Source organism: Trichechus manatus, unplaced genomic scaffold, assembly GCF_000243295.1.
Source record: "Trichechus manatus latirostris isolate Lorelei unplaced genomic scaffold, TriManLat1.0 scaffold00192, whole genome shotgun sequence".
NCBI lineage: Eukaryota > Metazoa > Chordata > Mammalia > Sirenia > Trichechidae > Trichechus > Trichechus manatus.
This window is the reverse complement of record NW_004444128.1, coordinates 4,274,205-4,284,500: the sequence shown is the minus strand read 5'-3', so window position 1 is coordinate 4,284,500 and position 10,296 is coordinate 4,274,205.

Genomic DNA, 10,296 nt, shown 5'->3' with positions numbered 1-10,296 from the left:
GGGTTGATATGTTGTGGGGTTGTTAACTAATGTCATAAAACAACATGTATACTTCTGTTTTATGAGAAACTATTTGTTCTGTAAGCCTTCACCTGAAGTACAATAAAAAATAAAAATAAAAAAAAATAGTGAAGTATGCACTTTAAGGAATGAGAGGAAAATAACAATAATCCTTACATGGTTTTTTTTCCGACACTCCACATGCAATACTATCAACTCTTTTTTTCAAAAAATATTCATATTTTTTCAAAATATATTTCAGAATCTGTGTGCCTTGTTTCTCCTGGATTATTGCATGACCTTCTAATTGCTCTCCCTGCTTTCACTCTTGTCCCACTATAGTCGATTCTCAAAGCCAGCAGCCAGAGGTCCTACACAATCCTTCCCTGGTGGGCTCTGAGTCAGCTCTTACCTTCACTCACCATTGCCCACTTCAGCCCCTTATTCTATGAAAATGCCAAGAACATGATTTTTGTAAGGATCTTTACATTTGCTGTTCCTTCTTCCTGAAAATATCTTTCCTCATAGTTCATAAATTCTTTGTCTTCCTTTCTCTGTAAATATGATTTTATCAGAAAATCTCCCCAAAGAACACAACAAAAATAACTCACCCTATACCATCTTTCTCTCTTCACATAACACCTAAAAAAAAAAAAAAAGTTGCTGTCAGGTCGATTCCAACTCCTAGCGACCTTATAGGACAGAGTCGAACTGCCCCATAGAGTTTCCAAGGAGCAGCTAGTGGATTTGTACTGCCAACCCTCCAGTTAGCAGCCAGGCTCTTAGCCACTGTGCCAGCCAGTCTCTGTATTACACCTACTCCTCACTTACTATCTCATTATCCAACATTTTACATTCATCTCAATAGTAAAAAATCTACTATCCAACTGTTTTGTGCATTAGCGATGTACATATGGCAGTAACAAATGCCAAAGTGTGAGGTGAGAGTAACGCTGGCTGTGATGGTTAAGGTTATACGTCAACTTGGCTGGGCCATGATTCTCAGTGGTTTGACAGTTCTGTAATGATGTAATTTGCCAGTTATGTAATAATATTATTATCTTCCGTTTTGTGATCTGATGTGGTCATCCTCCATTTTCTCATAACGCCGATTTTCACATAACAACCTGGTCTTTGGAACCTAACCATGTCGATAAGGATTGCGTGTATCTACTTTACTTTTCTTCTTACAATTTATCAACATCTAATAATTTCAGTCTTCTCTCACTAGAAAGTAAGTTCCAGTAAACAAATAATTTGTCTGCCCTCCTGCCTCCAGTATATTTTCAGAACCTAGAAAAGTACTTGCCATACAGCTGGTGTTCAATAAATATTTGATGAATGTATTACTTTGCTGAATAATAAATTCTTAGATTTCACCACTTTGAATCAATTGAAGGATTTAGAATGATATTTCTTAATCCTTTTAACTACCTTGCATTTAGAGAAGAAAGGTGTATAGAAAATTCTAGTATCTGCCTTGCCAGGCACCACTATATGCACAGAAAAGGTGGTAAGATCTAGTAATGATAAGAGAGATGAAAAGAGCTTGAGAGTGAAGTAAAAACAACTAAGAACATTGCATCTTCTCCACGGCATCCATTTTGAACTCAAAGATAGCCCCTGAAGCCCAAAGTGAAAGTCATCTTTTCTGAGTCTGCATTTTTTTGTTGGGGGGAGGGAAGACAGAGAGGAGGAAATGAAAACATGAATCTGGGATGGAGCAAGTTTCCTGTTAGAAAGCCATGATGTCACAAATTATAAACAAAAAGCAAGTATTTGATAGAATTTTAGAGTATTTTACCTTGACAAACTGTTGATAGCATATGGTGTAAGCTGTAGCTGTGGTTCTACCTCTCTTTATGTTTTCTCAAAAGAAAAGTATAGTTGATTTTTTTTTTTTTTTGGTCAAGTATACCACGGCTGCAATATTAAGAATCCAAGTATGTGTGTGTAGGTTTAGAAGCAGCTTTGGAAGTTCTTTCTTCTCATTCCCTCAAGAATGATCCCTCCCAAGCCTCACTCAGATGGGGGCTCTGTATAAGTGAGCATTCAGATGTTTCTGAAATCGTCTCCAAAAATCAAGGAAAATTAAGCACAGCATATAGAGAACATGAGTACCTGGGTAGTACAAACAGTTAAGGGTTCAACTGCTAGCCAAAGGTTGGTGGTTCAAATCTACCAGAGGCACCTCAGAAGACAGGCCTGGTAAACTGCTTCCGAAAGGTTACCGCCTTAAAAACCCTATGGAGCAGTTCTACTCTGCACACATGGGGATGCCATGGTTCAGAATCAAATCAACTGGCAAGTAAAAACAACACTGAGGGAACACCTCAATCAATAATTCTTCTGTGTCTCACCTGACTCAATAAAGCTCTGAAACATGGATATAACTCTGGAGTTCCTAAATATATACTAAAATTATTTTCAAATATTAGTACTAAAAAGGTACACATATTTTCATTAATTTTGAACTGACCAAAAGTAAAAAAAAAAAGCACACAAACTGTTTGCTCCTTTATAATTAGGCAGCTCGGACTAAGTTATTAGAAAGCTACGAGTCCTTCTATTTTTGTATACTGATTAAGGGATAAGTGTATGACTTCATAGGAAAACAAATCAAACAATATCCCCTTCAAAGGTTTGCATATATACATAGATATTTAGTGAATTGGATGAGGAAGTACTGACAGAAGTAAAAATAAGAATTAATGATGCTGTTTCCAAAGTAAAATTGATCAAAAGGGGAGGAATCACACACCATGGATCAGCTTCCACTTCTGGGTTTCAAGAACAACATGGTAGCTATTTCTCATGCAGGTAGTCTGCAACCTGTGGCAGGCTTCAGTTCCGACAACTCCAATGTAAGTTGATTCTGACATAAGTCGAGTACATCTTTTTTTTTTTTTTTAGTTTTCATTATTATTGCCTTTTATTGTCAGTATCTTTATAAAGTCAATCTTTATTTGTCTTTGAATGTTGGAAGCATTAAATATAAACCTAGATATATATTTTAACATTGTGGTACATATTACTAACAATAAGATGTACCAAAAAAAATGGACATTTGTAAGTGTGATTTGTCATAACGAATACGTTGTAAGTTGGGGACTACCTGTACTAATGCATCTGTGACATCAAGAGGCTTGAGCCTAAATTCTATAATGCCTCAGTATCTAGGCATCCATGTTTTGCAGGTTATTAAAAAAGCATAACATGAAGAAGGCAGAGCTATGTTTACTACCCTGTTAGTAGGAGAAATGTGGTATGTGTAGTGAGAAAAGTAGAACCCTAAAAAGTGGTCCAGGAGAGCATGAAAGCATGCTAGAAATCAATGGCCTGAATGGAAATCAAGTAGCAAGAGGAACAGAGCAGATATACAGACAGCTTTCTTAGGCACAATGGGAATAATACTGCAAGCTGAGGCCCAAACTGCTCTATGAGAGGATATGAGATAACTCACGGTATCTCCCAAAGATTTCAGAGTGCAGAGAAATCCTGAATCCTACAGTGACAGGGCTACCAAACTAGTAAAATGTGACTCTACTCTAAATGTCATGGGCTCTTATCAAAATGAAACCTAACTATTAAGGTGACCGGGTGTGACTCAGTAGACTGGTTACATTCATAGAGAAAGTTTTTTGTTTTTTGTTTTTAAATTAAATGTTACAGTATAGCATTATCTATACAAAACTCTTCTATACATAAAACTATAATACGATACATAATAAAAGGACACTAAAAGCAAGAGCAACAGTTTTTAATGCATAGCTTTGCCACAATCCTGCTTAAAAGTTAAGGCATCCCAAATGATCCTGTGATTAGCAATTAACTAATCAAACATACCATATGTATGGAGAATGAAAATATACCGTATGTATGGAGAACAGAAGACAATGCACGAAAACAGCTAAATATGCAAATATGCACTGTTACATGATATACCTATCAGAGGAGACTCAGTAAAGCAGAAATTGTTGGATACAAGTTATTGTTGTATAAGAGAATGTGAACTTGAATTGAGCTCTGAAGTAGAGATAGGACCTAAATATTAATTCATATATTCGGGATGATGCCATATAGCATATCAAAGCGGGCAAAGAGATAAAGTACATAACTACAAATAAGTGGCCAGAGCTAGCCCAGTAGAGGAGGCAGAAGAAGTAACAGATCATCAGGAATAACAGATAATCACTATAATGGATTAAATGCTATTGAAGTGGATTAAATGCCAACATATAGTAAACATGATATGCCATATTTAACTAACAGAAGAAGTGCTAAAGCCAGCCTGGCAGTGTGGGACAACCCTTAGAGGAGATAATTCTTATGCTGAGTCTTCAAAACTGGATAGGATTTAAACAGGCAAAGGAAGCTGGGGGTGGGGAGAGTGGGGGGAATTCAGAAACAAAGGCTTCAGAGAAAATATTTCAGGTAGAGGACAATAGTATAATATTCACCCATTGCTATTAAGACGGTCTGGCTCATGGTGACCTCATGTGTGTCAGAGTAGAACTGTGCTCCATAGAGTTTTCAATGACTGATTTTTCAGAAGTAAATCACCAGGGCTTTCTTCTGATACATCTCTGGGTGGACATGAACCTCCAACATTTCAGTTAGCAGCAGAGAGAGTTAATCGTTTACAACACACAGGGACTTTAGAATAATTAACATAAATAATGTAATGTAATATAACATAATATAATTTAATATAACATAATGTAACATGTTGCTGTTGTTAGGTGCCATTGAGTTGGTTCCAACCCTATATACAACAAAAGGAAACACTGCCTGGTCCTGCGCCATCCTCACAATCATTATTATGCTTGAGCCCATTGTTGCCGCCACTGTGTCGATCTATCTCGTTGAGGGTCTTCCTCTTTTCGCTCACCCTCTAATTTACCAAGCATGATTCCTTCTCCAGGGACTGATCCCTCCTATAGCATGTCCAAAGTATGTGAGACGAAGTCTTGCCATCCTCACTTCTAAGGAGCATTCTGGCTGTACTTCTTGCAAGGCACATTTATTGGTTCTTTTGGCAGCCCATGGTATGTTCAATATTCTTTGCCAACAACATGATTAAAGACATCAATTCTTCTTCTTCGGTCTTCCTTACTCATGGTCTAGCTTTCGCATGTATATGAGGCGATTGAATACACCATGGCTTGGGTGACGCACACCTTAGTCTTTTTAAAGTGACATCTTTGCTTTTTAACACTTTAAAGAGGTCTTTCGCAGCAAATTTGCCCAATTTGATTGTCTCGTTTGATTTCTTGACTGCTTCTTCTATAGGTGTTGATTGTGAATCCAAGTAAAATGAATTCCTTGACGACTTCCATCTTTTCTCCATTTATCATGATGTTACTTACTGGTCCAGTTGTGAGGATTTTTGTTTTCTTTATGTTGAGGTGTAATCCATACTGAAGGCTGTGGTCTTTGATCTTCATCAGTAAGTGCTTCAAGTCCTCTTCACTTTCGGCAAGCAAGGTTGTGTCATCTGCATAATGCAGGTTGTTAATGAGTCTTCCTCCAGTCCTGATGCCCCGTTCTTCTTCATATAGTCCAGCTTCTCAGATTATCTGCTCAGCATACAGATTCAGTAGGTATGGTGAAAGGATACAACCCTGACACCCACCTTTTCTGACTTTAAACCATGCAGTATTCCCTTGTTCTGTTTGAACAACTGCCTCTTGATCTATGTAAAGGTTCCTCATGAGCACAACTAAGTGTTCTGGAATTCCCATTCTTTGCAATGTTATGCATAATTTGTTATGACCCACACAATCAAATACCTTTGCATAATCAATAAAACACAGGTAAGCATCTCTCTGGTATTCTCTGCTTTCAGTCAGGATCCATCTGACATCAGCAACGATATCCCTCTTTCGACATTCTCTTCTGAATCCTGCTTGAATTTCTGGCAGTTCCCTGTCAATGTACTGCTACAGCTGCTTTTGAATGATCTTCAGCAAAATTTTACTTGCGTGTGATATTAATGATATTGTTTGATAACTTCCGCATTTGGATGGATTACCTTTCTTTGGAATAGGCATAAATATGGATCTCTTCCAATCAGTTGGCTACGTAGCTGTCTTCCAAATATCCTGGCAAAGAAGAGTGAATACTTCCAGCTCTGCATCCACTTGTTGGAACATCTCAATTGTTGTTCTGTCAATTCTTGGAGCCTTGTTTTGTGCCAATGTCTTTAATGCAGATTGGACTTCTTCCTTCAGTATCATTGGTTCTTGATCATATGCTACCTCCTGAAATAATTGAACGTCAACAAATGCTTTTTGGTACAGTGACTGTGTATTCTTTCCATCTTCTTTTGATGCTTCCTGTGTCATTCAGTATTTTGCCTATAGAATCCTGCACTGTTGTAACTCAAGGCTTAAATTTTTTCTTCAGTTCTTTCAGCTTGAGAAATTCCAAGCATGTTCTTCCCTTTTGGTTTTCTAAGTCTAGGACTTTGCATATGTCATTATAATACTTTGTCTTCTTGAGCCTCCCTTTGGAATCTTCTGTTCAGCTCTTTTACTTTGTCATTTCTTCCATTTGCTTTAACTACTCAACATTCAAGAGCAAGTTTCAGAGTCTCTTCTGATATTCATTTTGGTCTTTCTTTGCTGTCTTTTAAATGACCTCTTGTTTCTTCATGTATGATGTCCTTGATATCATTCCACAACTCATCTGGTCTTCCGTCGTTAGTGTTCAACATGTCAAATCTATTCTTGAGATGGTCTCTAAATTCAGGTGGGATATACTCAAGGTTTTACTGTGGCTCTCATGGACATATTCTAATTTTCTTCAGCTTCAGCTTGAACTCGTATATGAACAATTGGTGATCTGTTCCACAGTCAGCCCCTGGCCTTGTTCTGACTGATGATATTGAGCTTTTCCATCATCTCTTCCACAGATGTGGTCAATTTCATTCCTGTGTATTCCATCTGATGAGGTCCACATGTATATTCACCGTTTATGTTGTTGAAAAAAGTATTTGCAATGAATAAGTCAATGGTCTTGCAAAATTCTATCATGCGATCTCTGGCATCATTTCTATGACCAAGGCCATATTTTCCAACTACCAATCCTTATTCTTTCTTTCCATCTTCCATATTCCAATCACCAGTAATTATCAATGCATCTTAATTGCTTTGATCAATTTCAGACTGCAGAAGCTGGTAAAAATCTTCAATTTCTTCATCTTTGGCCTTACTGGTTGGTGCATAAATTTGAATAATAGTCGTATTAAGCGGTCTTCCTTATAGGCATATGAATATTATCCTACCACTGACAGCATTGTACTGCAGGATAGATCTTGAAATGGTCTTTTTGACAATGAATGCAACACCATTCCTCTTCATGTTGTCATTCCTGGCATAGTAGACCATATGATTGCCCGATTCAAAATGGCCAATACCAGTCCATTTCAGTTCACTAATGCCTAGGATATCGATGCTTATGCATTCCATTTCATTTTTAATGATTTCCAATTTTCCTAGATTCATACTTAGAACATTCCTTGTTTTTATTTTCAATGGGTGTTATCAGCTGTTTCCTCTCATTTTGAGTTGTGCCACATCAGCAAGTAAAGGTCTCGAAAGCTTGACTCCATCCAGATCATTAAAGTCGACTCTGCTTTGAGGAGGCAGCTCTTCCCTAATCATTTCTTGAGTGCCTTCCAACCTGAGGGACTCATCTTCTGGCACTATATCAGACAATGTTCTACTGCTATTCGTAAGGTTTCCACGGCTACTTTTTTTCAGAAGTAGACCACCAGGTACTTCTTCTTAGTCTCTCTTAGTCTGGAAGCTCAGTTGAAACCTATCCACCCACTGCTGATATTTGAATACCAGTGGCACAGCTTCCAGCATCACAGCAACACACAAGCCACTCAGTAGGACAAACTGACAGATGCATGGGGGTAATGTAACATAATATAGTACAATACAATATAATACAAATCAGTACAATACGAAACATAACCTAGGAATCCTTTCCATCATTAACATTTAATTGTCACAACTAGAATAAAATATTCACTAGCAGAGAAAAAGGAACGTTTACAAACTGGCTTCTGTCCAATTCTTAACTTTCTTCCTCAATATTCTTCACAGTACAGTACTTTTATTTTTTTTCAATAAGGGAAGTTGTTAGTGTGAGAGCAATACTGTAATGTACATAACATATTTTAATTTCAATGTCCAAATGAGTACAAATCCTCCCTTTATTGTGAAAGTCATTCAGTCTTATGATAATGAAAAATGACAGCTGATTAATTTTTTGTAGTTATGCCTCTCATTTTATGACCCCCCCGGATGTTCCCTTCTCCTCCATTTAAGCACTACACACACTGCGAAGCATAAACATATTTGTTTTCCAATGTGCAATTAAAAAAGCCTGAACTCTAGAGACAATAAGCAGTGTTATTTGACATTACGTAGGCTGTAGTTACAGTATTTACCAACCAAATTCCAATAAAACAAATAAGAGGTTAATGAAATTGCTTTGCTTCTTTTAACTTCACAATAAAGTATGGTGCTAATCAAATTTGTTTATTCCCATTTCCTTCTCTCTGTCTTGAAGTACTGGTGGCGCAGTAGCTAAGAGCTTGGCTGTTAACCAAAAGTTCGAATCCACCAGCTGCTCCTTGGAAACCCTAAAGGGCCGTTCTACCTGTCCTGTAGGGTGGGTATGAGTCGGAATTGACTTGACAGCAACGAGTTTGGTTTCTTTGGATTTTTTTTCCTCTTCCTCTCTCCCATTCTGTCTGCATTTTATCCTAGTTTTACATTGTCCTTTAAGGCTTGACTCAAAATTTTCTCATTTATTTTTCATTACTAATTCTGTCATAAATATATGCATATATTTTTTATATAATACTATTATTTTTCTCTATTTTTTCATTAATGTGTATTTTTCTACAATAATATTGCAAGCACCTTGCATCCAGGGGTTAAGTTTTGAATAATTTTCCCCCATATTATTTTTTAACATCTTTTTTGAGGTATAATTGCACATATTCAAAGTATACGGTTGATAGTTTTGACATATGCATATGCCCAAGAAACTACTGCCACAGTCACAATAAGAAACATCTATCACTCCCCAATATCTTCACTTATTTTTTTGTAATCCCTCCCTCTCTCTCCTCCATGATCACCCTCGGTACCCAAAGTGATCAGTTTTCTATCATTTTTCTATAGATTAAGTTGCATTTTCTGTTTCTAGTATTTTATATTCATACATTATATTCTATTTTTGTTTGACTTGTTTCATTCAGCATAATTATTTTAAAATTCATCCATGTTGTAATCTGTATCAATAATTTCTTCCTTTTTATTGCTGAATAGTATATGTTTTTATAGATATATCAAAGTTTGTTTATTCAGTCAGATACTGATTAACATTTCAGTGTAGCCAGGATCTGGCTATTTCAGATAGAGCTGCTATGATCATTTATGTGCAATTCTTTATATGGACATATGTTTCAGTCTATCTTTGGTAAAAACCTAGGAGTGAAATGGCTAGATCATATGGAAGGTGTATGTTCAACTTTATAAAAAACTACTAAACATTTTCTGAATTGGTTTTAACTCTTTACTTCCCTACCACTGGTGTACAAGAATTCCAGTTCCTCCTTATTCTTATCAACACTTAGTATGTTCACTTTCTTTAATTTTTGCTGTTCTGCTATATGTACAGTTGGTATCTCATTGCTTATTGACTTTCTTTATACCATCTTTTGTAAAGCATTTTTTTCAGATTTTTGCCCTTTTTTTTTTAAATTGAGTTGCAATAAATGTTGTTATTGTTAGGGGCTGTCAAGTTGGTTCTGACCCATAGTGACCTTAGGTACAATAGAACGAAATACTGCCCAGTCCTGTGCCATTCTCATGATTGTTGTTATGCTTAAGCCCATTGTTGCAGCCACTGTGTCAGTTCATCTCATCAAGGGTCTTCCTCTTTTTCTCTGATCCTTTACTTTAACAAGCATGATGTCCTTCTCCAGGGTCTGGTCCCTCCTGATAACATGTCCAAAGTATGTGAGACATAGTCTTGCCATCCTTCTAAGGAGCATGAGTTTTCAGTAATTTTTTTTCCTCTGGAATTTGGAAATGTCTTCATTTTATAGGCACAACCACATTGAAAGGTAACACATATTCTTAACATTTTAAAGCTATTATCTCTTTGAGACAACAGACACCACAGCTGAAAAGCTGGTTTGTGTAGATGTTTTTTGAACAATTGAACTTAAAATAAGAAATAAATATTTTCCTATATATTATCTGTAGA